The sequence below is a fragment of the Ascaphus truei genome, chromosome 5 (assembly GCF_040206685.1).
Source record: "Ascaphus truei isolate aAscTru1 chromosome 5, aAscTru1.hap1, whole genome shotgun sequence".
Classification (NCBI taxonomy): Eukaryota; Metazoa; Chordata; class Amphibia; order Anura; family Ascaphidae; genus Ascaphus; species Ascaphus truei.
The window spans coordinates 4,435,650-4,458,894 of NC_134487.1; the positions used below are offsets into that span (position 1 = coordinate 4,435,650).

The 23,245-nt window shown below is 58.8% G+C and overlaps 1 protein-coding gene across 1 annotated transcript in view; it reads right to left on the bottom strand.

Annotated features, from left to right (window-relative positions):
- PPP6R2 (protein phosphatase 6 regulatory subunit 2) overlaps positions 1–23,245 on the bottom strand; it is a 210,669-nt gene that overhangs the window by 155,095 nt on the left and 32,329 nt on the right. Inside the window, exon 2 of the mRNA XM_075599251.1 lies at positions 14,658–15,172. The gene's annotated coding sequence lies outside the window, so the exon portion shown is untranslated. The remainder of the gene's footprint in view (positions 1–14,657; positions 15,173–23,245) is intronic.

A 23,245-nucleotide genomic window follows, 5' to 3' on the forward strand; every position in this document is an offset into this window, starting at 1 on the left:
CACGGTAAGAGATGCTGCTGGCGAGTAACACGGTAAGAGATGCTGCCGGCGAGTAACACGGTAAGAGATGCTGCCGGCGAGTAACACGGTAAGAGATGCTGCCGGCGAGTAACACGGTAAGAGACGCTGCTGGCGAGTAACACGGTAAGAGATGCTGCTGGCGAGTAACACGGTAAGAGATGCTGCCGGCGAGTAACACGGTAAGAGAAGCTGCCGGAGAGTAACACGGTAAGGGATGCTGCCGGAGAGTAACACGGTAAGAGACGCTGCCGGCGAGTAACACGGTAAGAGACGCTGCCGGCGAGTAACACGGTAAGGGATGCTGCCGGCGAGTAACACGGTAAGAGAAGCTGCCGGCGAGTAACACGGTAAGGGATGCTGCCGGAGAGTAACACGGTAAGAGATGCTGCCGGAGAGTAACACGGTAAGAGACGCTGCCGGCGAGTAACACGGTAAGAGACGCTGCCGGCGAGTAACACGGTAAGGGATGCTGCCGGCGAGTAACACGGTAAGAGAAGCTGCCGGCGAGTAACACGGTAAGGGATGCTGCCGGAGAGTAACACGGTAAGAGATGCTGCCGGCGAGTAACACGGTAAGGGATGCTGCCGGCGAGTAACACGGTAAGAGATGCAGCCGGCGAGTAACACGGTAAGAGATGCTGCCGGCGAGTAACACGGTAAGAGATGCTGCCGGCGAGTAACACAGTAAGAGAAGCTGCCGGCGAGTAACACGGTAAGAGAAGCTGCCGGCGAGTAACACGGTAAGAGATGCTGCCGGCGAGTAACACGGTAAGAGATGCTGCTGGCGAGTAACACGGTAAGAGATGCTGCCGGCGAGTAACACGGTAAGAGAAGCTGCCGGAGAGTAACACGGTAAGAGAAGCTGCCGGAGAGTAACACGGTAAGGGATGCTGCCGGAGAGTAACGCGGTAAGAGATGCTGCCGGCGAGTAACACGGTAAGAGATGCTGCCGGAGAGTAACACGGTAAGGGATGCTGCCGGAGAGTAACACAGTAAGAGATGCTGCCGGGGAGTAACACGGTAAGAGATGCTGCTGGCGAGTAACACGGTAAGAGACGCTGCCGGCGAGTAACACGGTAAGGGATGCTGCCGGCGAGTAACACGGTAAGAGATGCTGCCGGAGAGTAACACGGTAAGGGATGCTGCCGGAGAGTAACACAGTAAGAGATGCTGCCGGAGAGTAACACGGTAAGAGACGCTGCCGGCGAGTAACACGGTAAGAGACGCTGCCGGCGAGTAACACGGTAAGGGATGCTGCCGGCGAGTAACACGGTAAGAGAAGCTGCCGGCGAGTAACACGGTAAGGGATGCTGCCGGAGAGTAACACGGTAAGAGATGCTGCCGGCGAGTAACACGGTAAGGGATGCTGCCGGCGAGTAACACGGTAAGAGATGCAGCCGGCGAGTAACACGGTAAGAGATGCTGCCGGCGAGTAACACGGTAAGAGATGCTGCCGGCGAGTAACACAGTAAGAGAAGCTGCCGGCGAGTAACACGGTAAGAGAAGCTGCCGGCGAGTAACACGGTAAGAGAAGCTGCCGGCGAGTAACACGGTAAGAGATGCTGCCGGCGAGTAACACGGTAAGAGATGCTGCCGGCGAGTAACACGGTAAGAGAAGCTGCCGGCGAGTAACACGGTAAGAGATGCTGCTGGCGAGTAACACGGTAAGAGATGCTGCCGGCGAGTAACACGGTAAGAGATGCTGCCGGCGAGTAACACGGTAAGAGATGCTGCCGGCGAGTAACACGGTAAGAGACGCTGCTGGCGAGTAACACGGTAAGAGATGCTGCTGGCGAGTAACACGGTAAGAGATGCTGCCGGCGAGTAACACGGTAAGAGAAGCTGCCGGAGAGTAACACGGTAAGGGATGCTGCCGGAGAGTAACACGGTAAGAGACGCTGCCGGCGAGTAACACGGTAAGAGACGCTGCCGGCGAGTAACACGGTAAGGGATGCTGCCGGCGAGTAACACGGTAAGAGAAGCTGCCGGCGAGTAACACGGTAAGGGATGCTGCCGGAGAGTAACACGGTAAGAGATGCTGCCGGAGAGTAACACGGTAAGAGACGCTGCCGGCGAGTAACACGGTAAGAGACGCTGCCGGCGAGTAACACGGTAAGGGATGCTGCCGGCGAGTAACACGGTAAGAGATGCTGCTGGCGAGTAACACGGTAAGAGACGCTGCCGGCGAGTAACACGGTAAGGGATGCTGCCGGCGAGTAACACGGTAAGAGAAGCTGCCGGCGAGTAACACGGTAAGGGATGCTGCCGGAGAGTAACACGGTAAGAGATGCTGCCGGCGAGTAACACGGTAAGGGATGCTGCCGGCGAGTAACACGGTAAGAGATGCAGCCGGCGAGTAACACGGTAAGAGATGCTGCCGGCGAGTAACACGGTAAGAGATGCTGCCGGCGAGTAACACAGTAAGAGAAGCTGCCGGCGAGTAACACGGTAAGGGATGCTGCCGGCGAGTAACACGGTAAGAGAAGCTGCCGGCGAGTAACACGGTAAGGGATGCTGCCGGCGAGTAACACGGTAAGGGATGCTGCCGGCGAGTAACACGGTAAGAGAAGCTGCCGGCGAGTAACACGGTAAGGGATGCTGCCGGCGAGTAACACGGTAAGGGATGCTGCCGGCGAGTAACACGGTAAGAGAAGCTGCCGGCGAGTAACACGGTAAGAGAAGCTGCCGGCGAGTAACACGGTAAGAGATGCTGCCGGCGAGTAACACGGTAAGAGATGCTGCCGGCGAGTAACACGGTAAGAGAAGCTGCCGGCGAGTAACACGGTAAGAGATGCTGCCGGCGAGTAACACGGTAAGAGACGCTGCCGGCGAGTAACACAGTAAGAGATGCTGCCGGCGAGTAACACGGTAAGAGAAGCTGCCGGCGAGTAACACGGTAAGAGATGCTGCCGGCGAGTAACACGGTAAGAGAAGCTGCCGGCGAGTAACACGGTAAGAGATGCTGCCGGCGAGTAACACGGTAAGAGATGCTGCTGGCGAGTAACACGGTAAGAGATGCTGCCGGGGAGTAACACGGTAAGAGATGCTGCTGGCGAGTAACACGGTAAGAGACGCTGCCGGCGAGTAACACAGTAAGAGATGCTGCCGGCGAGTAACACGGTAAGGGATGCTGCCGGCGAGTAACACGGTAAGAGATGCTGCCGGCGAGTAACACGGTAAGAGATGCTGCTGGCGAGTAACACGGTAAGAGATGCTGCCGGCGAGTAACACGGTAAGAGATGCTGCCGGCGAGTAACACGGTAAGAGAAGCTGCCGGCGAGTAACACGGTAAGAGATGCTGCCGGGGAGTAACACGGTAAGAGATGCTGCCGGCGAGTAACACAGTAAGAGATGCTGCCGGCGAGTAACACGGTAAGGGATGCTGCCGGCGAGTAACACGGTAAGAGATGCTGCTGGCGAGTAACACTGTAAGAGATGCTGCCGGCGAGTAACACGGTAAGAGATGCTGCCGGCGAGTAACACGGTAAGAGATGCTGCCGGCGAGTAACACGGTAAGAGATGCTGCCGGCGAGTAACACGGTAAGGGATGCTGCCGGCGAGTAACACGGTAAGAGATGCTGCCGGGGAGTAACACGGTAAGAGATGCTGCTGGCGAGTAACACGGTAAGAGACGCTGCCGGCGAGTAACACAGTAAGAGATGCTGCCGGCGAGTAACACGGTAAGGGATGCTGCCGGCGAGTAACACGGTAAGAGATGCTGCTGGCGAGTAACACGGTAAGAGAAGCTGCCGGCGAGTAACACGGTAAGAGAAGCTGCCGGCGAGTAACACGGTAAGAGATGCTGCTGGCGAGTAACACGGTAAGAGATGCTGCCGGCGAGTAACACGGTAAGGGATGCTGCTGGCGAGTAACACGGTAAGAGATGCTGCCGGGGAGTAACACGGTAAGAGATGCTGCCGGGGAGTAACACGGTAAGAGATGCTGCCGGCGAGTAACACGGTAAGAGACGCTGCTGGCGAGTAACACGGTAAGAGATGCTGCCGGCGAGTAACACGGTAAGAGATGCTGCCGGGGAGTAACACGGTAAGAGATGCTGCCGGCGAGTAACACGGTAAGAGAAGCTGCCGGCGAGTAACACGGTAAGAGATGCTGCCGGCGAGTAACACGGTAAGTGATGCTGCCGGCGAGTAACACGGTAAGAGATGCTGCTGGCGAGTAACACGGTAAGAGATGCTGCCGGCGAGTAACACGGTAAGAGATGCTGCCGGGGAGTAACACGGTAAGAGATGCTGCTGGCGAGTAACACGGTAAGAGATGCTGCCGGCGAGTAACACGGTAAGAGATGCTGCCGGCGAGTAACACGGTAAGAGAAGCTGCCGGCGAGTAACACGGTAAGAGATGCTGCCGGCGAGTAACACGGTAAGAGATGCTGCCGGCGAGTAACACGGTAAGAGATGCTGCTGGCGAGTAACACGGTAAGGGATGCTGCCGGCGAGTAACACGGTAAGGGATGCTGACGGCGAGTAACACGGTAAGGGATGCTGCCGGCGAGTAACACGGTAAGGGATGCTGCCGGCGAGTAACACGGTAAGAGATGCTGCCGGCGAGTAACACGGTAAGAGATGCTGCCGGGGAGTAACACGGTAAGAGATGCTGCCGGCGAGTAACACGGTAAGTGATGCTGCCGGCGAGTAACACGGTAAGAGATGCTGCCGGCGAGTAACACGGTAAGGGATGCTGCCGGCGAGTAACACGGTAAGAGATGCTGCCGGCGAGTAACACGGTAAGAGAAGCTGCCGGCGAGTAACACGGTAAGAGAAGCTGCCGGCGAGTAACACGGTAAGGGATGCTGCCGGCGAGTAACACGGTAAGGGATGCTGCCGGGGAGTAACACGGTAAGGGATGCTGCCGGCGAGTAACACGGTAAGAGATGCTGCTGGCGAGTAACACGGTAAGAGATGCTGCCGGCGAGTAACACGGTAAGAGATGCTGCCGGCGAGTAACACGGTAAGAGATGCTGCCGGCGAGTAACACGGTAAGGGATGCTGCCGGCGAGTAACACGGTAAGAGATGCTGCCGGCGAGTAACACGGTAAGAGATGCTGCCGGCGAGTAACACGGTAAGAGATGCTGCCGGCGAGTAACACGGTAAGGGATGCTGCCGGCGAGTAACACGGTAAGAGATGCTGCCGGCGAGTAACACGGTAAGGGATGCTGCCGGCGAGTAACACGGTAAGAGATGCTGCCGGCGAGTAACACGGTAAGAGATGCTGCCGGCGAGTAACACGGTAAGAGAAGCTGCCGGCGAGTAACACGGTAAGAGAAGCTGCCGGCGAGTAACACGGTAAGAGAAGCTGCCGGCGAGTAACACGGTAAGGGATGCTGCCGGCGAGTAACACGGTAAGAGAAGCTGCCGGCGAGTAACACGGTAAGAGAAGCTGCCGGCGAGTAACACGGTAAGAGATGCTGCCGGCGAGTAACACGGTAAGAGAAGCTGCCGGCGAGTAACACGGTAAGAGATGCTGCCGGCGAGTAACACGGTAAGAGATGCTGCCGGCGAGTAACACGGTAAGAGATGCTGCCGGCGAGTAACACGGTAAGAGAAGCTGCCGGCGAGTAACACGGTAAGAGATGCTGCTGGCGAGTAACACGGTAAGAGATGCTGCCGGCGAGTAACACGGTAAGAGATGCTGCCGGCGAGTAACACGGTAAGAGATGCTGCCGGCGAGTAACACGGTAAGAGACGCTGCTGGCGAGTAACACGGTAAGAGATGCTGCTGGCGAGTAACACGGTAAGAGATGCTGCCGGCGAGTAACACGGTAAGAGAAGCTGCCGGAGAGTAACACGGTAAGGGATGCTGCCGGAGAGTAACACGGTAAGAGACGCTGCCGGCGAGTAACACGGTAAGAGACGCTGCCGGCGAGTAACACGGTAAGAGATGCTGCTGGCGAGTAACACGGTAAGAGACGCTGCCGGCGAGTAACACGGTAAGGGATGCTGCCGGCGAGTAACACGGTAAGAGAAGCTGCCGGCGAGTAACACGGTAAGGGATGCTGCCGGAGAGTAACACGGTAAGAGATGCTGCCGGCGAGTAACACGGTAAGGGATGCTGCCGGCGAGTAACACGGTAAGAGATGCAGCCGGCGAGTAACACGGTAAGAGATGCTGCCGGCGAGTAACACGGTAAGAGATGCTGCCGGCGAGTAACACGGTAAGAGAAGCTGCCGGCGAGTAACACGGTAAGAGAAGCTGCCGGCGAGTAACACGGTAAGAGAAGCTGCCGGCGAGTAACACGGTAAGAGATGCTGCCGGCGAGTAACACGGTAAGAGATGCTGCCGGCGAGTAACACGGTAAGAGAAGCTGCCGGCGAGTAACACGGTAAGAGATGCTGCCGGCGAGTAACACGGTAAGAGAAGCTGCCGGCGAGTAACACGGTAAGAGATGCTGCCGGCGAGTAACACGGTAAGAGATGCTGCCGGCGAGTAACACGGTAAGAGATGCTGCCGGGGAGTAACACGGTAAGAGATGCTGCTGGCGAGTAACACGGTAAGAGATGCTGCCGGCGAGTAACACGGTAAGAGATGCTGCCGGCGAGTAACACGGTAAGAGATGCTGCCGGCGAGTAACACGGTAAGAGAAGCTGCCGGAGAGTAACACGGTAAGAGAAGCTGCCGGCGAGTAACACGGTAAGGGATGCTGCCGGCGAGTAACACAGTAAGAGATGCTGCTGGCGAGTAACACGGTAAGAGATGCTGCCGGCGAGTAACACGGTAAGAGACGCTGCCGGCGAGTAACACGGTAAGAGAAGCTGCCGGCGAGTAACACGGTAAGGGATGCTGCCGGCGAGTAACACGGTAAGAGATGCTGCCGGCGAGTAACACAGTAAGAGATGCTGCCGGCGAGTAACACGGTAAGAGAAGCTGCCAGCGAGTAACACGGTAAGAGATGCTGCCGGCGAGTAACACGGTAAGAGATGCTGCCGGCGAGTAACACGGTAAGAGATGCTGCCGGCGAGTAACACGGTAAGAGATGCTGCCGGCGAGTAACACGGTAAGAGATGCTGCCGGCGAGTAACACGGTAAGGGATGCTGCTGGCGAGTAACACGGTAAGAGATGCTGCCGGGGAGTAACACGGTAAGTGATGCTGCCGGCGAGTAACACGGTAAGAGATGCTGCCGGCGAGTAACACGGTAAGAGATGCTGCCGGCGAGTAACACGGTAAGAGATGCTGCCGGCGAGTAACACGGTAAGAGAAGCTGCTGGCGAGTAACACGGTAAGAGAAGCTGCCGGCGAGTAACACGGTAAGAGATGCTGCCGGCGAGTAACACGGTAAGAGATGCTGCTGGCGAGTAACACGGTAAGAGAAGCTGCCGGCGAGTAACACGGTAAGGGATGCTGCCGGCGAGTAACACGGTAAGAGATGCTGCTGGCGAGTAACACGGTAAGAGATGCTGCCGGGGAGTAACACGGTAAGAGATGCTGCCGGGGAGTAACACGGTAAGAGATGCTGCCGGCGAGTAACACGGTAAGAGATGCTGCCGGCGAGTAACACGGTAAGTGATGCTGCCGGCGAGTAACACGGTAAGAGATGCTGCTGGCGAGTAACACGGTAAGAGATGCTGCCGGCGAGTAACACGGTAAGAGATGCTGCCGGGGAGTAACACGGTAAGAGATGCTGCTGGCGAGTAACACGGTAAGAGATGCTGCCGGCGAGTAACACGGTAAGAGATGCTGCCGGCGAGTAACACGGTAAGAGAAGCTGCCGGCGAGTAACACGGTAAGAGATGCTGCCGGCGAGTAACACGGTAAGAGATGCTGCCGGCGAGTAACACGGTAAGAGAAGCTGCCGGCGAGTAACACGGTAAGGGATGCTGCCGGGGAGTAACACGGTAAGGGATGCTGCCGGCGAGTAACACGGTAAGAGACGCTGCCGGCGAGTAACACGGTAAGAGAAGCTGCCGGCGAGTAACACGGTAAGAGATGCTGCCGGCGAGTAACACGGTAAGAGATGCTGCGGGCGAGTAACACGGTAAGGGATGCTGCCGGCGAGTAACACGGTAAGAGATGCTGCCGGCGAGTAACACGGTAAGAGATGCTGCCGGCGAGTAACACAGTAAGAGATGCTGCCGGCGAGTAACACGGTAAGTGATGCTGCCGGCGAGTAACACGGTAAGAGAAGCTGCCGGCGAGTAACACGGTAAGAGATGCTGCCGGCGAGTAACACGGTAAGGGATGCTGACGGCGAGTAACACGGTAAGGGATGCTGCCGGCGAGTAACACGGTAAGGGATGCTGCCGGCGAGTAACACGGTAAGAGATGCTGCCGGCGAGTAACACGGTAAGAGATGCTGCCGGGGAGTAACACGGTAAGAGATGCTGCCGGCGAGTAACACGGTAAGAGATGCTGCCGGCGAGTAACACGGTAAGAGAAGCTGCCGGCGAGTAACACGGTAAGAGAAGCTGCCGGCGAGTAACACGGTAAGGGATGCTGCCGGCGAGTAACACGGTAAGGGATGCTGCCGGGGATTAACACGGTAAGGGATGCTGCCGGCGAGTAACACGGTAAGAGATGCTGCTGGCGAGTAACACGGTAAGAGATGCTGCCGGCGAGTAACACGGTAAGAGATGCTGCCGGGGAGTAACACGGTAAGAGATGCTGCCGGCGAGTAACACGGTAAGAGAAGCTGCCGGCGAGTAACACGGTAAGAGATGCTGCCGGCGAGTAACACGGTAAGAGATGCTGCCGGCGAGTAACACGGTAAGAGATGCTGCCGGCGAGTAACACGGTAAGGGATGCTGCCGGCGAGTAACACGGTAAGAGATGCTGCCGGCGAGTAACACGGTAAGAGATGCTGCCGGCGAGTAACACGGTAAGAGATGCTGCCGGCGAGTAACACGGTAAGGGATGCTGCCGGCGAGTAACACGGTAAGAGATGCTGCCGGCGAGTAACACGGTAAGAGATGCTGCCGGCGAGTAACACGGTAAGAGATGCTGCCGGGGAGTAACACGGTAAGAGATGCTGCCGGCGAGTAACACGGTAAGAGATGCTGCCGGCGAGTAACACGGTAAGAGATGCTGCCGGCGAGTAACACGGTAAGGGATGCTGCCGGCGAGTAACACGGTAAGAGATGCTGCCGGCGAGTAACACGGTAAGAGAAGCTGCCGGCGAGTAACACAGTAAGAGATGCTGCCGGCGAGTAACACGGTAAGAGATGCTGCCGGCGAGTAACATGGTAAGAGATGCTGCCGGCGAATAACACGGTAAGAGATGCTGCCGGGGAGTAACACGGTAAGGGATGCTGCTGGCGAGTAACACGGTAAGAGATGCTGCCGGCGAGTAACACGGTAAGAGATGCTGCCGGCGAGTAACACGGTAAGAGATGCTGCCGGCGAGTAACACGGTAAGAGATGCTGCCGGCGAGTAACACGGTAAGAGATGCTGCCGGCGAGTAACACGGTAAGAGATGCTGCTGGCGAGTAACACGGTAAGAGAAGCTGCCGGCGAGTAACACGGTAAGAGAAGCTGCCGGCGAGTAACACGGTAAGAGAAGCTGCCGGCGAGTAACACGGTAAGAGATGCTGCCGGCGAGTAACACGGTAAGAGATGCTGCCGGCGAGTAACACGGTAAGAGATGCTGCCGGCGAGTAACACGGTAAGAGATGCTGCCGGCGAGTAACACGGTAAGAGATGCTGCCGGGGAGTAACACGGTAAGAGATGCTGCCGGCGAGTAACACGGTAAGAGAAGCTGCTGGCGAGTAACACGGTAAGAGATGCTGCTGGCGAGTAACACGGTAAGAGAAGCTGCCGGCGAGTAACACGGTAAGAGATGCTGCCGGGGAGTAACACGGTAAGAGATGCTGCCGGCGAGTAACACGGTAAGAGAAGCTGCTGGCGAGTAACACGGTAAGAGATGCTGCTGGCGAGTAACACGGTAAGAGATGCTGCTGGCGAGTAACACGGTAAGGGATGCTGCCGGCGAGTAACACGGTAAGAGAAGCTGCCGGCGAGTAACACGGTAAGAGATGCTGCCGGCGAGTAACACGGTAAGAGAAGCTGCCGGCGAGTAACACAGTAAGAGATGCTGCCGGGGAGTAACACGGTAAGGGATGCTGCCGGCGAGTAACACGGTAAGAGATGCTGCCGGCGAGTAACACAGTAAGAGATGCTGCCGGGGAGTAACACGGTAAGAGATGCTGCTGGCGAGTAACACGGTAAGAGAAGCTGCCGGCGAGTAACACGGTAAGAGATGCTGCCGGCGAGTAACACGGTAAGAGACGCTGCTGGCGAGTAACACGGTAAGAGATGCTGCTGGCGAGTAACACGGTAAGAGATGCTGCTGGCGAGTAACACGGTAAGAGACGCTGCCGGCGAGTAACACGGTAAGAGATGCTGCCGGCGAGTAACACGGTAAGAGATGCTGCCGGCGAGTAACACGGTAAGAGATGCTGCCGGCGAGTAACACGGTAAGAGATGCTGCCGGCGAGTAACACAGTAAGAGATGCTGCTGGCGAGTAACACGGTAAGAGACGCTGCCGGCGAGTAACACGGTAAGAGATGCTGCCGGCGAGTAACACGGTAAGAGATGCTGCCGGCGAGTAACACGGTAAGAGACGCTGCCGGCGAGTAACACGGTAAGAGATGCTGCCGGCGAGTAACACAGTAAGAGATGCTGCTGGCGAGTAACACGGTAAGAGATGCTGCTGGCGAGTAACACGGTAAGGGATGCTGCTGGCGAGTAACACGGTAAGAGATGCTGCTGGCGAGTAACACGGTAAGAGATGCTGCCGGCGAGTAACACGGTAAGAGATGCTGCCGGCGAGTAACACGGTAAGAGATGCTGCCGGCGAGTAACACGGTAAGAGATGCTGCCGGCGAGTAACACGGTAAGGGATGCTGCCGGCGAGTAACACGGTAAGAGACGCTGCCGGCGAGTAACACGGTAAGAGATGCTGCCGGCGAGTAACACGGTAAGAGATGCTGCCGGCGAGTAACACGGTAAGAGACGCTGCCGGCGAGTAACACGGTAAGAGAAGCTGCCGGCGAGTAACACGGTAAGAGATGCTGCCGGCGAGTAACACGGTAAGAGATGCTGCCGGCGAGTAACACGGTAAGAGATGCTGCCGGCGAGTAACACGGTAAGGGATGCTGCCGGCGAGTAACACGGTAAGAGATGCTGCCGGCGAGTAACACGGTAAGAGATGCTGCTGGCGAGTAACACGGTAAGAGATGCTGCCGGCGAGTAAGACGGTAAGAGAAGCTGCCGGCGAGTAACACGGTAAGAGATGCTGCCGGCGAGTAACACGGTAAGAGACGCTGCCGGCGAGTAACACGGTAAGGGATGCTGCCGGCGAGTAACACGGTAAGAGATGCTGCCAGCGAGTAACACGGTAAGAGATGCTGCCGGCGAGTAACACGGTAAGAGACGCTGCCGGCGAGTAACACGGTAAGAGATGCTGCCGGCGAGTAACACGGTAAGAGAAGCTGCCGGCGAGTAACACAGTAAGAGATGCTGCCGGCGAGTAACACGGTAAGAGAAGCTGCCGGCGAGTAACACGGTAAGAGACGCTGCCGGCGAGTAACACAGTAAGAGATGCTGCCGGCGAGTAACACGGTAAGAGAAGCTGCCGGCGAGTAACACAGTAAGAGATGCTGCCGGCGAGTAACACGGTAAGAGAAGCTGCCGGCGAGTAACACGGTAAGAGAAGCTGCCGGCGAGTAACACGGTAAGAGAAGCTGCCGGCGAGTAACACGGTAAGAGATGCTGCCGGCGAGTAACACGGTAAGAGAAGCTGCCGGCGAGTAACACGGTTAGAGATGCTGCCGGCGAGTAACACGGTAAGAGAAGCTGCCGGCGAGTAACACGGTAAGAGATGCTGCCGGCGAGTAACACGGTAAGAGATGCTGCCGGCGAGTAACACGGTAAGAGATGCTGCCGGCGAGTAACACGGTAAGAGATGCTGCCGGCGAGTAACACAGTAAGAGAAGCTGCCGGCGAGTAACACGGTAAGAGATGCTGCCGGCGAGTAACACGGTAAGAGATGCTGCCGGCGAGTAACACGGTAAGAGATGCTGCCGGCGAGTAACACGGTAAGAGATGCTGCCGGCGAGTAACACGGTAAGAGATGCTGCCGGCGAGTAACACGGTAAGAGATGCTGCTGGCGAGTAACACGGTAAGAGATGCTGCCGGCGAGTAACACGGTAAGAGATGCTGCTGGCGAGTAACACGGTAAGAGATGCTGCCGGCGAGTAACACGGTAAGAGAAGCTGCCGGCGAGTAACACGGTAAGAGATGCTGACGGCGAGTAACACGGTAAGAGATGCTGCCGGCGAGTAACACGGTAAGAGATGCTGCTGGCGAGTAACACGGTAAGAGATGCTGCTGGCGAGTAACACGGTAAGAGATGCTGCCGGCGAGTAACACGGTAAGAGATGCTGCTGGCGAGTAACACGGTAAGAGATGCTGCTGGCGAGTAACACGGTAAGAGATGCTGCCGGCGAGTAACACGGTAAGAGATGCTGCCGGCGAGTAACACGGTAAGAGATGCTGCCGGCGAGTAACACAGTAAGAGATGCTGCCGGCGAGTAACACGGTAAGAGATGCTGCCGGCGAGTAACACGGTAAGAGATGCTGCCGGCGAGTAACACGGTAAGAGATGCTGCCGGGGAGTAACACGGTAAGAGATGCTGCCGGCGAGTAACACGGTAAGAGATGCTGCCGGCGAGTAACACGGTAAGAGATGCTGCCGGCGAGTAACACGGTAAGAGATGCTGCCGGCGAGTAACACGGTAAGGGATGCTGCCGGCGAGTAACACGGTAAGAGAAGCTGCCGGCGAGTAACACGGTAAGAGATGCTGCCGGCGAGTAACACGGTAAGAGATGCTGCCGGCGAGTAACACGGTAAGAGATGCTGCCGGCGAGTAACACGGTAAGAGATGCTGCCGGCGAGTAACACGGTAAGGGATGCTGCCGGCGAGTAACACGGTAAGAGATGCTGCCGGCGAGTAACACGGTAAGGGATGCTGCCGGCGAGTAACACGGTAAGGGATGCTGCCGGCGAGTAACACGGTAAGAGATGCTGCCGGCGAGTAACACGGTAAGGGATGCTGCCGGCGAGTAACACGGTAAGAGATGCTGCCGGCGAGTAACACGGTAAGAGATGCTGCTGGCGAGTAACACGGTAAGAGATGCTGCCGGCGAGTAACACGGTAAGAGATGCTGCCGGGGAGTAACACGGTAAGAGATGCTGCCGGCGAGTAACACGGTAAGAGATGCTGCCGGCGAGTAACACGGTAAGAGATGCTGCCGGGGAGTAACACGGTAAGGGATGCTGCCGGCGAGTAACACGGTAAGAGAAGCTGCCGGCGAGTAACACAGTAAGAGAAGCTGCTGGCGAGTAACACGGTAAGAGATGCTGCCGGGGAGTAACACGGTAAGGGATGCTGCCGGCGAGTAACACGGTAAGAGAAGCTGCCGGCGAGTAACACAGTAAGAGATGCTGCCGGCGAGTAACACGGTAAGAGATGCTGCCGGCGAGTAACACGGTAAGAGATGCTGCCGGCGAGTAACACGGTAAGAGATGATGCCGGCGAGTAACACGGTAAGAGATGCTGCCGGCGAGTAACACGGTAAGAGATGCTGCCGGCGAGTAACACGGTAAGAGATGCTGCCGGCGAGTAACACGGTAAGGGATGCTGCCGGCGAGTAACACGGTAAGAGAAGCTGCCGGCGAGTAACACGGTAAGAGATGCTGCCGGCGAGTAACACGGTAAGAGATGCTGCCGGCGAGTAACACGGTAAGAGATGCTGCCGGCGAGTAACACGGTAAGAGATGCTGCCGGCGAGTAACACGGTAAGAGATGCTGCCGGCGAGTAACACGGTAAGAGATGCTGCCGGGGAGTAACACGGTAAGGGATGCTGCCGGCGAGTAACACGGTAAGAGATGCTGCCGGCGAGTAACACAGTAAGAGAAGCTGCCGGCGAGTAACACGGTAAGAGACGCTGCCGGCGAGTAACACGGTAAGAGACGCTGCCGGCGAGTAACACGGTAAGAGATGCTGCTGGCGAGTAACACGGTAAGAGAAGCTGCCGGCGAGTAACACGGTAAGAGATGCTGCCGGCGAGTAACACGGTAAGAGATGCTGCCGGCGAGTAACACGGTAAGAGATGCTGCCGGCGAGTAACACGGTAAGAGATGCTGCCGGCGAGTAACACGGTAAGAGATGCTGCCGGCGAGTAACACGGTAAGAGACGCTGCCGGCGAGTAACACGGTAAGAGATGCTGCCGGCGAGTAACACGGTAAGAGATGCTGCCGGCGAGTAACACGGTAAGAGAAGCTGCCGGCGAGTAACACGGTAAGAGATGCTGGCGAGTAACACGGTAAGAGATGCTGCTGGCGAGTAACACGGTAAGGGATGCTGCTGGCGAGTAACACGGTAAGAGATGCTGCCGGCGAGTAACACGGTAAGAGATGCTGCCGGCGAGTAACACGGTAAGAGATGCTGCCGGCGAGTAACACGGTAAGAGATGCTGCCGGCGAGTAAGACGGTAAGAGATGCTGCCGGCGAGTAACACGGTAAGAGATGCTGCCGGCGAGTAACACGGTAAGAGATGCTGCCGGCGTCTCTCTCCTATATGAAGGATACTCCCCAAACACGGAAGCTGTTCATACCTTGTGAGGGAACGGGTCCGGTCTCAGAGGAGAAGTCTCAGGCGCGGGTACATCTCAGGCGCGGGTACATCTCAGGCGCGGGTACATCTCAGGCGCGGGTACATCTCAGGCGCGGGTACATCTCAGGCGCGGGTACATCTCAGGCGCGGGTACATCTCAGGCGCGGGTACATCTCAGGCGCGGGTACATCTCAGGCGCGGGTACATCTCAGGCGCGGGTACATCTCAGGCGCGGGTACATCTCAGGCGCGGGTACATCTCAGGCGCGGGTACATCTCAGGCGCGGGTACATCTCAGGCGCGGGTACATCTCAGGCGCGGGTACATCTCAGGCGCGGGTACATCTCAGGCGCGGGTACATCTCAGGCGCGGGTACATCTCAGGCGCGGGTACATCTCAGGTGCGGGTACATCTCAGGCGCGGGTACATCTCAGGCGCGGGTACATCTCAGGCGCGGGTACATCTCTGCTTGTAGCTGCCGGTAACCGGAACTGGGAAAATATCTTCAGTCTTCCTCCTGGCGGGAAAATCATCGAAAACATTGCTTAATGATTGACATAAAATAAGTCAATAGTAAGCATGCACATGTCACGCGTCACACGCGTGTGCACCTGCCACTGAACTCTGTCACTAACATGTACACAGCATACCCTGCCATACGGACCTTCACTTTACGGACATATTTACAATAGCGCCATTCCCCTGCGTCCGTACGCTCGCTTCGCAAGTATGGACAATTCAGCCCTACAGACGCCGTAGTTGTGTGACGCCCTGATTCCCCTCGACCAATTGGAAAACGGCAGCTCACGCATGCGCCTGCGAGTAGGACACAGGCACGTCCCGAACAGCGGCAGCTCACGCATGCGCCTGCGAGTAGGACACAGGCACGTCCCGAACAGCGGCAGCTCACGCATGCGCCTGCGAGTACGACACAGGCACGTCCCGAACAGCGGCAGCTCACGCATGCGCCTGTCGGCACGTCCTGAATAGCGGCAGCTCACGCATGCGCCTGCGAGTAGGACACAGGCACGTCCTGAACAGCGGCAGCTCACACATGCGCCTGCGAGTAGGACACAGGCACGTCCTGAACAGCGGCAGCTCACACATGCGCCTGCGAGTAGGACACAGGCACGTCCCGAACAGCGGCAGCTCAAGCATGCGCCTGCGAGTAGGACACAGGCACGTCCTGAACAGAGGCAGCTCACGCATGCGCCTGCGAGTAGGACACAGGCACATCCCGAACAGCGGCAGCAAACACATGCGTCTGCGAGTAGGACACAGGCACGTCCCGAACAGCGGCAGCACACGCATGCGCCTGCGCCTGCGAGTAGGATACAGGCACGTCCCGAACAGCGGCAGCTCACGCATGCGTCTGCGAGTAGGACACAGGCACGTCCCGAACAGCGGCAGCTCACGCATGCGTCTGCGAGTAGGACACAGGCACGTCCCGAACAGCGGCAGCTCACACATGCGCCTACGAGTAGGACACAGGCACGTCCCGAACAGCGGCAGCTCACGCATGCGTCTGCGAGTAGGACACAGGCACGTCCCGAACAGCGGCAGCTCGCGCATGCGCCTTCGAGTAGGACACAGGCACGTCCTGAACAGAGGCAGCTCACGCATGCGCCTGCGAGTAGGACACAGGCACGTCATGAACAGCGGCAGCTCACACATGCGCCTGCGAGTAGGACACAGGCACGTCCGGAACAGCGGCAGCTCACGCATGCGTCTGCGAGTATGACACAGGCACGTCATGAACAGCGGCAGCTCACGCATGCGTCTGCGAGTAGGACACAGGCACGTCCCGAACAGCGGCAGCTCACACATGCGCCTGCGAGTAGGACACAGGCACGTCCGGAACAGCGGCAGCTCACGCATGCGCCTGCGAGTATGACACAGGCACATCCTGAACAGCGGCAGCTCGCGCATGCGCCTGCGAGTATGACACAGGCACATCCTGAACAGAGGCAGCTCACGCATGCGCCTGCGAGTAGGACACAGGCACGTCCTGAACAGCGGCAGCTCGCGCATGCGCCTTCGAGTAGGACACAGGCACGTCCTGAACAGAGGCAGCTCACGCATGCGCCTGCGAGTAGGACACAGGCACGTCATGAACAGCGGCAGCTTGCGCATGCGCCTGCGAGTAGGACACAGGCACGTCCTGAACAGCGGCAGCTCGCGCATGCGCCTGCGAGTAGGACACAGGCACGTCCTGAACAGCGGCAGCTCGCGCATGCGCCTGCGAGGACACAGGCATGTCCTGAACAGCGCCAGCTCACGCATGCGCCTGCGAGTAGGACACAGGCACGTCCTGAACAGAGGCAGCTCACGCATGCGCCTGCGAGTAGGACACAGGCACGTCCTGAACAGCGGCAGCTCACGCATGCGCCTGCGAGTAGGACACAGGCACGTCATGAACAGCGGCAGCTCACGCATGCGCCTGTCGGCACGTCCTGAACAGCGATACCGGCTCCGTACCTCTACCCAAGTGAAAAAAGGTCGTGCTTCACTTTAAGTAAATTTTCGCTTTACATACATGCTCCGGTCCCATTGCGTACGTTAATGCGGGGTATGCCTGTGTTACATAGTTACATACATGCTCCGGTCCCATTGCGTACGTTAATGCGGGGTATGCCTGTGTTACATAGTTACATACATGCTCCAGTCCCATTGCGTACGTTAATGCGGGGTATGCCTGTGTTACATAGTTACATACATGCTCCGGTCCCATTGCGTACGTTAATGCGGGGTATGCCTGTGTTACATACATGCTCCGGTCCCATTGCGTACGTTAATGCGGGGTATGCCTGTGTTACATAGTTACATACATGCTCCGGTCCCATTGCGTACGTTAATGCGGGGTATGCCTGTGTTACATAGTTACATACATGCTCCGGTCCCATTGCGTACGTTAATGCGGGGTATGCCTGTGTTACATAGTCACATACATGCTCCGGTCCCATTGCGTACGTTAATGCGGGGTGTGCCTGTGTTACATAATTACATACATGCTCCAGTCCCATTGCGCACGTTAATGCGGGGTATGCCTGCGTTACATAGTTACATACATGCTCCAGTCCCATTGCGTACGTTAATGCGGGGTATGCCTGTGTTACATAGTTACATACATGCTCCAGTCCCATTGCGTACGTTAATGCGGGGTATGCCTGTGTTACATAGTTACATACATGCTCCGATCCCATTGCGTATGTTAATGCGGGGTATGCCTGTAGTTACATAGTTACATACATGCTCCGGTCCCATTGCGTATGTTAATGCGGGGTATGCCTGTGTTACATAGTTACATACATGCTCCGGTCCCATTGCGTACGTTAATGTGGGGTATGCCTGTGTTACATAGTTACATACACGCTCCGGTCCCATTGCGTATGTTAATGCGGGCTATGCCTGTATATATTACATTAACATGGAGAGTTATTTTATTAAATATTACTGAAGACTTTAAAGTATAATAAATACAACAGGGATAGTGAATAAAACCAACACAAGAAAATCGAATACAAATAACAAATAGATTTTCCCAATTACATTTCTCTATAAGCATTTGTAACTAAAAAAAAGTCTTTAAATAAGATTATACAAACTCAACAGAATCTTTTTTGGAAATTATAACCATTTCTTTTAATTGATTTTTGAAGTATTTTAATGTATTTGTGAGAATGAAAATGAATGATTATGTTTAGAACAGGGGCCATGTACCTTATATGCCCATCCTTTAAATAACGCATTGTGCGCGTTCATGTAAGTAATGCCGATCACGGGTATACTACAGCCCCGAGGGAGATACCACAGCCCCGGGGAGATACCACAGCCCCGGGGAGATACCACAGCCCCGGGGAGATACCACAGCCCCGAGGGAGATACCACAGCCCCGGGGAGATACCACAGCCCCGGGGAGATACCACAGCCCCGAGGAGATACCACAGCCCCGAGGAGATACCACAGCCCCGAGGAGATACCACAGCCCCGGGGAGATACCACAGCCCCGGGGAGATACCACAGCCCCGGGGAAATACCGCAGCCCCGGGGAGATACCGCAGCCCCGAGGGAGATACCACAGCCCCGGGGAGATACCACAGCCCCGGGGAGATATCACAGCCCCTGGGAGATATCACAGCCCCGGGGAGATATCACAGCCCCGAGGGAGATACCACAGCCCCGAGGGAGATACCACAGCCTCGAGGGAGATACCACAGCCCCGAGGGAGATACCACAGCCCCGGGGAGATACCACAGCCCCGAGGGAGATACCACAGCCCCGGGGAGATACCACAGCCCCGGGGAGATACCACAGCCCCGAGGGAGATACCACAGCCCCGAGGGAGATACCACAGCCCCGGGGGTATACCACAGCCCCGGGGAGATACCACAGCCCCGGGGAGATACCAAAGCCCCGGGGAGATACCACAGCCCCGGGGGACATACCGCAGCCCCGGGGAGATACCGCAGCCCCGGGGAGATACCACAGCCCCGGGGAGATACCACAGCCCCGGGGGTATACCACAGCCCCGGGGAGATACCACAGCCCCGGGGAGATACCACAGCCCCGGGGAGATACCACAGCCCCGGGGAGATACCACAGCCCCGGGGAGATACCACAGCCCCGGGGAGATACCACAGCCCCGGGGAGATACCACAGCCCCGGGGAGATACCACAGCCCCGGGGGTATACCACAGCCCCGGGGCAGCCCCGAAGGAGATACCACAGCCCCGGGGAAATACCGCAGCCCCGAGGGAGATACCACAGCCCCGAGGGAGATACAGCCCCGAGGGAGATACCACAGCCCCGAGGGAGATAGAGGGAGATACCACAGCCCCGAGGGAGATACCACAGCCCCGGGGAGATACCACAGCCCCGGGGAGATACCACAGCCCTGGGGAGATACCGCAGCCCCAGGGAGATACCGCAGCCCCAGGGGAGATACCACGGCCCCGAGGGAGATACCACAGCCCCGGGGAGATACCACAGCCCCGAGGGAGATACCACAGCCCCGGGGAGATACCGCAGCCCCGGGGAGATACCGCAGCCCCGAGGGAGATACCGCAGCCCCGAGGGAGATACCACAGCCCCGAGGGAGATACCACAGCCCCGAGGGAGATACCACAGCCCCGGGGGAGATACCACAGCCCCGGGGGAGATACCACAGCCCCGAGGAGATACCACAGCCCCAGGGAGATACCACAGCCCCGAGGGAGATACCACAGCCCCGAGGGAGATACCACAGCCCCGAGGGAGATACCACAGCCCCGAGGGAGATACCACAGCCCCGAGGGAGATACCACAGCCCCGGGGAGATACCACAGCCCCAGGGAGATACCACAGCCCCGAGGAGATACCACAGCCCCGGGGAGATACCACAGCCCCGGGGAGATACCGCAGCCCCGGGGGAGATACCGCAGCCCCGGGGGAGATACCACAGCCCCGGGGGACATACCGCAGCCCCGGGGGAGATACCGCAGCCCCGGGGGAGATACCGCAGCCCCGGGGGAGATACCGCAGCCCCGGGGGAGATACCGCAGCCCCGGGGGAGATACCACAGCCCGGGGGAGATACCACAGCCCAGAGGGAGATACCACAGCCCAGAGGGAGATACCACAGCCCAGAGGGAGATACCACAGCCCCGGGGAGATACCACAGCCCAGAGGGAGATACCACAGCCCAGAGGGAGATACCACAGCCCAGAGGGAGATACCACAGCCCCGGGGAGATACCACAGCCCAGAGGGAGATACCACAGCCCCGGGGAGATACCGCAGCCCCGAGGGAGATACCACAGCCCCGGGGAGATACCACAGCCCAGAGGGAGATACCACAGCCCAGAGGGGTATACCACAGCCCCGGGGAGATACCACAGCCCCGGGGAGATACCACAGCCCCGGGGAGATACCACAGCCCCGAAGGAGATACCATAGCCCTGAGGGAGATACCATAGCCCTGAGGGAGATACCACAGTCCCGGGGAGATACCGCAGCCCCGAGGGAGATACCGCAGCCCAGAGGGAGATACCACAGCCCCCGGGAGATACCACAGCCCCGAGGGAGATACCACAGCCCCGGGGAGATACCACAGCCCCGGGGAGATACCACAGCCCCGGGGAGATTCCACAGCCCCGGGGAGATACCACAGCCCCGGGGAGATACCACAGCCCCGGGGAGATACCGCAGCCCCGGGGAGATACCACAGCCCCGGGGGACATACCGCAGCCCCGGGGAGATACCGCAGCCACGGGGGAGATACCACAGCCCCGGGGAGATACCACAGCCCCGGGGAGATACCACAGCCCCGGGGGTATACCACAGCCCCGGGGAGATACCACAGCCCCGGGGAGATACCACAGCCCCGGGGAGATACCACAGCCCCGGGGGAGATACCACAGCCCCGGGGGAGATACCACAGCCCCGGGGAGATACCACAGCCCCGGGGAGATACCGCAGCCCCGAGGGAGATACCACAGCCCCGGGGAGATACCACAGCCCAGAGGGAGCTACCACAGCCCAGAGGGGTATACCACAGCCCCGGGGAGATACCACAGCCCCGGGGAGATACCACAGCCCCGGGGAGATACCACAGCCCCGAAGGAGATACCATAGCCCTGAGGGAGATACCACAGTCCCGGGGAGATACCGCAGCCCCGAGGGAGATACCGCAGCCCCCGGGAGATACCACAGCCCCCGGGAGATACCACAGCCCCGGGGAGATACCACAGCCCCGGGGAGATTCCACAGCCCCGGGGAGATACCACAGCCCCGGGGAGATACCACAGCCCCGGGGAGATACCACAGCCCCGGGGAGATACCACAGCCCCGGGGGACATACCGCAGCCCCGGGGAGATACCGCAGCCACGGGGGAGATACCACAGCCCCGGGGAGATACCACAGCCCCGGGGAGATACCACAGCCCCAGGGGTATACCACAGCCCCGGGGAGATACCACAGCCCCGGGGAGATACCACAGCCCCGGGGGAGATACCACAGCCCCGGGGGAGATACCACAGCCCCGGGGAGATACCACAGCCCCGGGGAGATACCACAGCCCCGGGGAGATACCACAGCCCCGGGGAGATACCACAGCCCCGGGGAGATACCACAGCCCCAGGGGTATACCACAGCCCCGGGGAGATACCACAGCCCCGGGGAGATACCACAGCCCCGGGGGAGATACCACAGCCCCGGGGGAGATACCACAGCCCCGGGGAGATACCACAGCCCCGGGGAGATACCACAGCCCCGGGGAGATACCACAGCCCCGGGGAGATACCACAGCCCCGGGGAGATACCACAGCCCCGGGGAGATACCACAGCCCCGGGGAGATACCACAGCCCCGGGGAGATACCACAGCCCCGGGGGTATACCACAGCCCCGGGGCAGCCCCGAGGGAGATACCACAGCCCCGGGGAAATACCGCAGCCCCAGGGAGATACCACAGCCCCGAGGGAGATACCACAGCCCCGAGGGAGATAGAGGGAGATACCACAGCCCCGAGGGAGATACCACAGCCCCGGGGAGATACCACAGCCCCGGGGAGATACCACAGCCCCGGGGAGATACCACAGCCCTGGGGAGATACCGCAGCCCCAGGGGAGATACCACAGCCCCGAGGGAGATACCACAGCCCCGAGGGAGATACCACAGCCCCGGGGAGATACCACAGCCCCGAGGGAGATACCACAGCCCCGAGGGAGATACCACAGCCCCGAGGGAGATACCGCAGCCCCGAGGGAGATACCGCAGCCCCGGGGGACATACCGCAGCCACGGGGGAGATACCACAGCCCCGGGGAGATACCACAGCCCCGGGGGTATACCACAGCCCCGGGGAGATACCACAGCCCCGGGGAGATACCACAGCCCCGGGGAGATACCACAGCCCCGGGGGAGATACCACAGCCCCGGGGGAGATACCACAGCCCCGGGGGAGATACCACAGCCCCGGGGAGATACCACAGCCCCGGGGAGATACCACAGCCCCGGGGAGATACCACAGCCCCGGGGAGATACCACAGCCCCGGGGAGATACCACAGCCCCGGGGAGATACCACAGCCCGGGGGAGATACCACAGCCCAGAGGGAGATACCACAGCCCAGAGGGAGATACCACAGCCCAGAGGGAGATACCACAGCCCCGGGGAGATACCACAGCCCAGAGGGAGATACCACAGCCCAGAGGGAGATACCACAGCCCAGAGGGAGATACCACAGCCCCGGGGAGATACCACAGCCCAGAGGGAGATACCACAGCCCCGGGGAGATACCGCAGCCCCGAGGGAGATACCACAGCCCCGGGGAGATACCACAGCCCAGAGGGAGATACCACAGCCCAGAGGGGTATACCACAGCCCCGGGGAGATACCACAGCCCCGGGGAGATACCACAGCCCCGGGGAGATACCACAGCCCCGGGGAGATACCACAGCCCCGAAGGAGATACCATAGCCCTGAGGGAGATACCATAGCCCTGAGGGAGATACCACAGTCCCGGGGAGATACCGCAGCCCCGAGGGAGATACCGCAGCCCAGAGGGAGATACCACAGCCCCCGGGAGATACCACAGCCCCGAGGGAGATACCACAG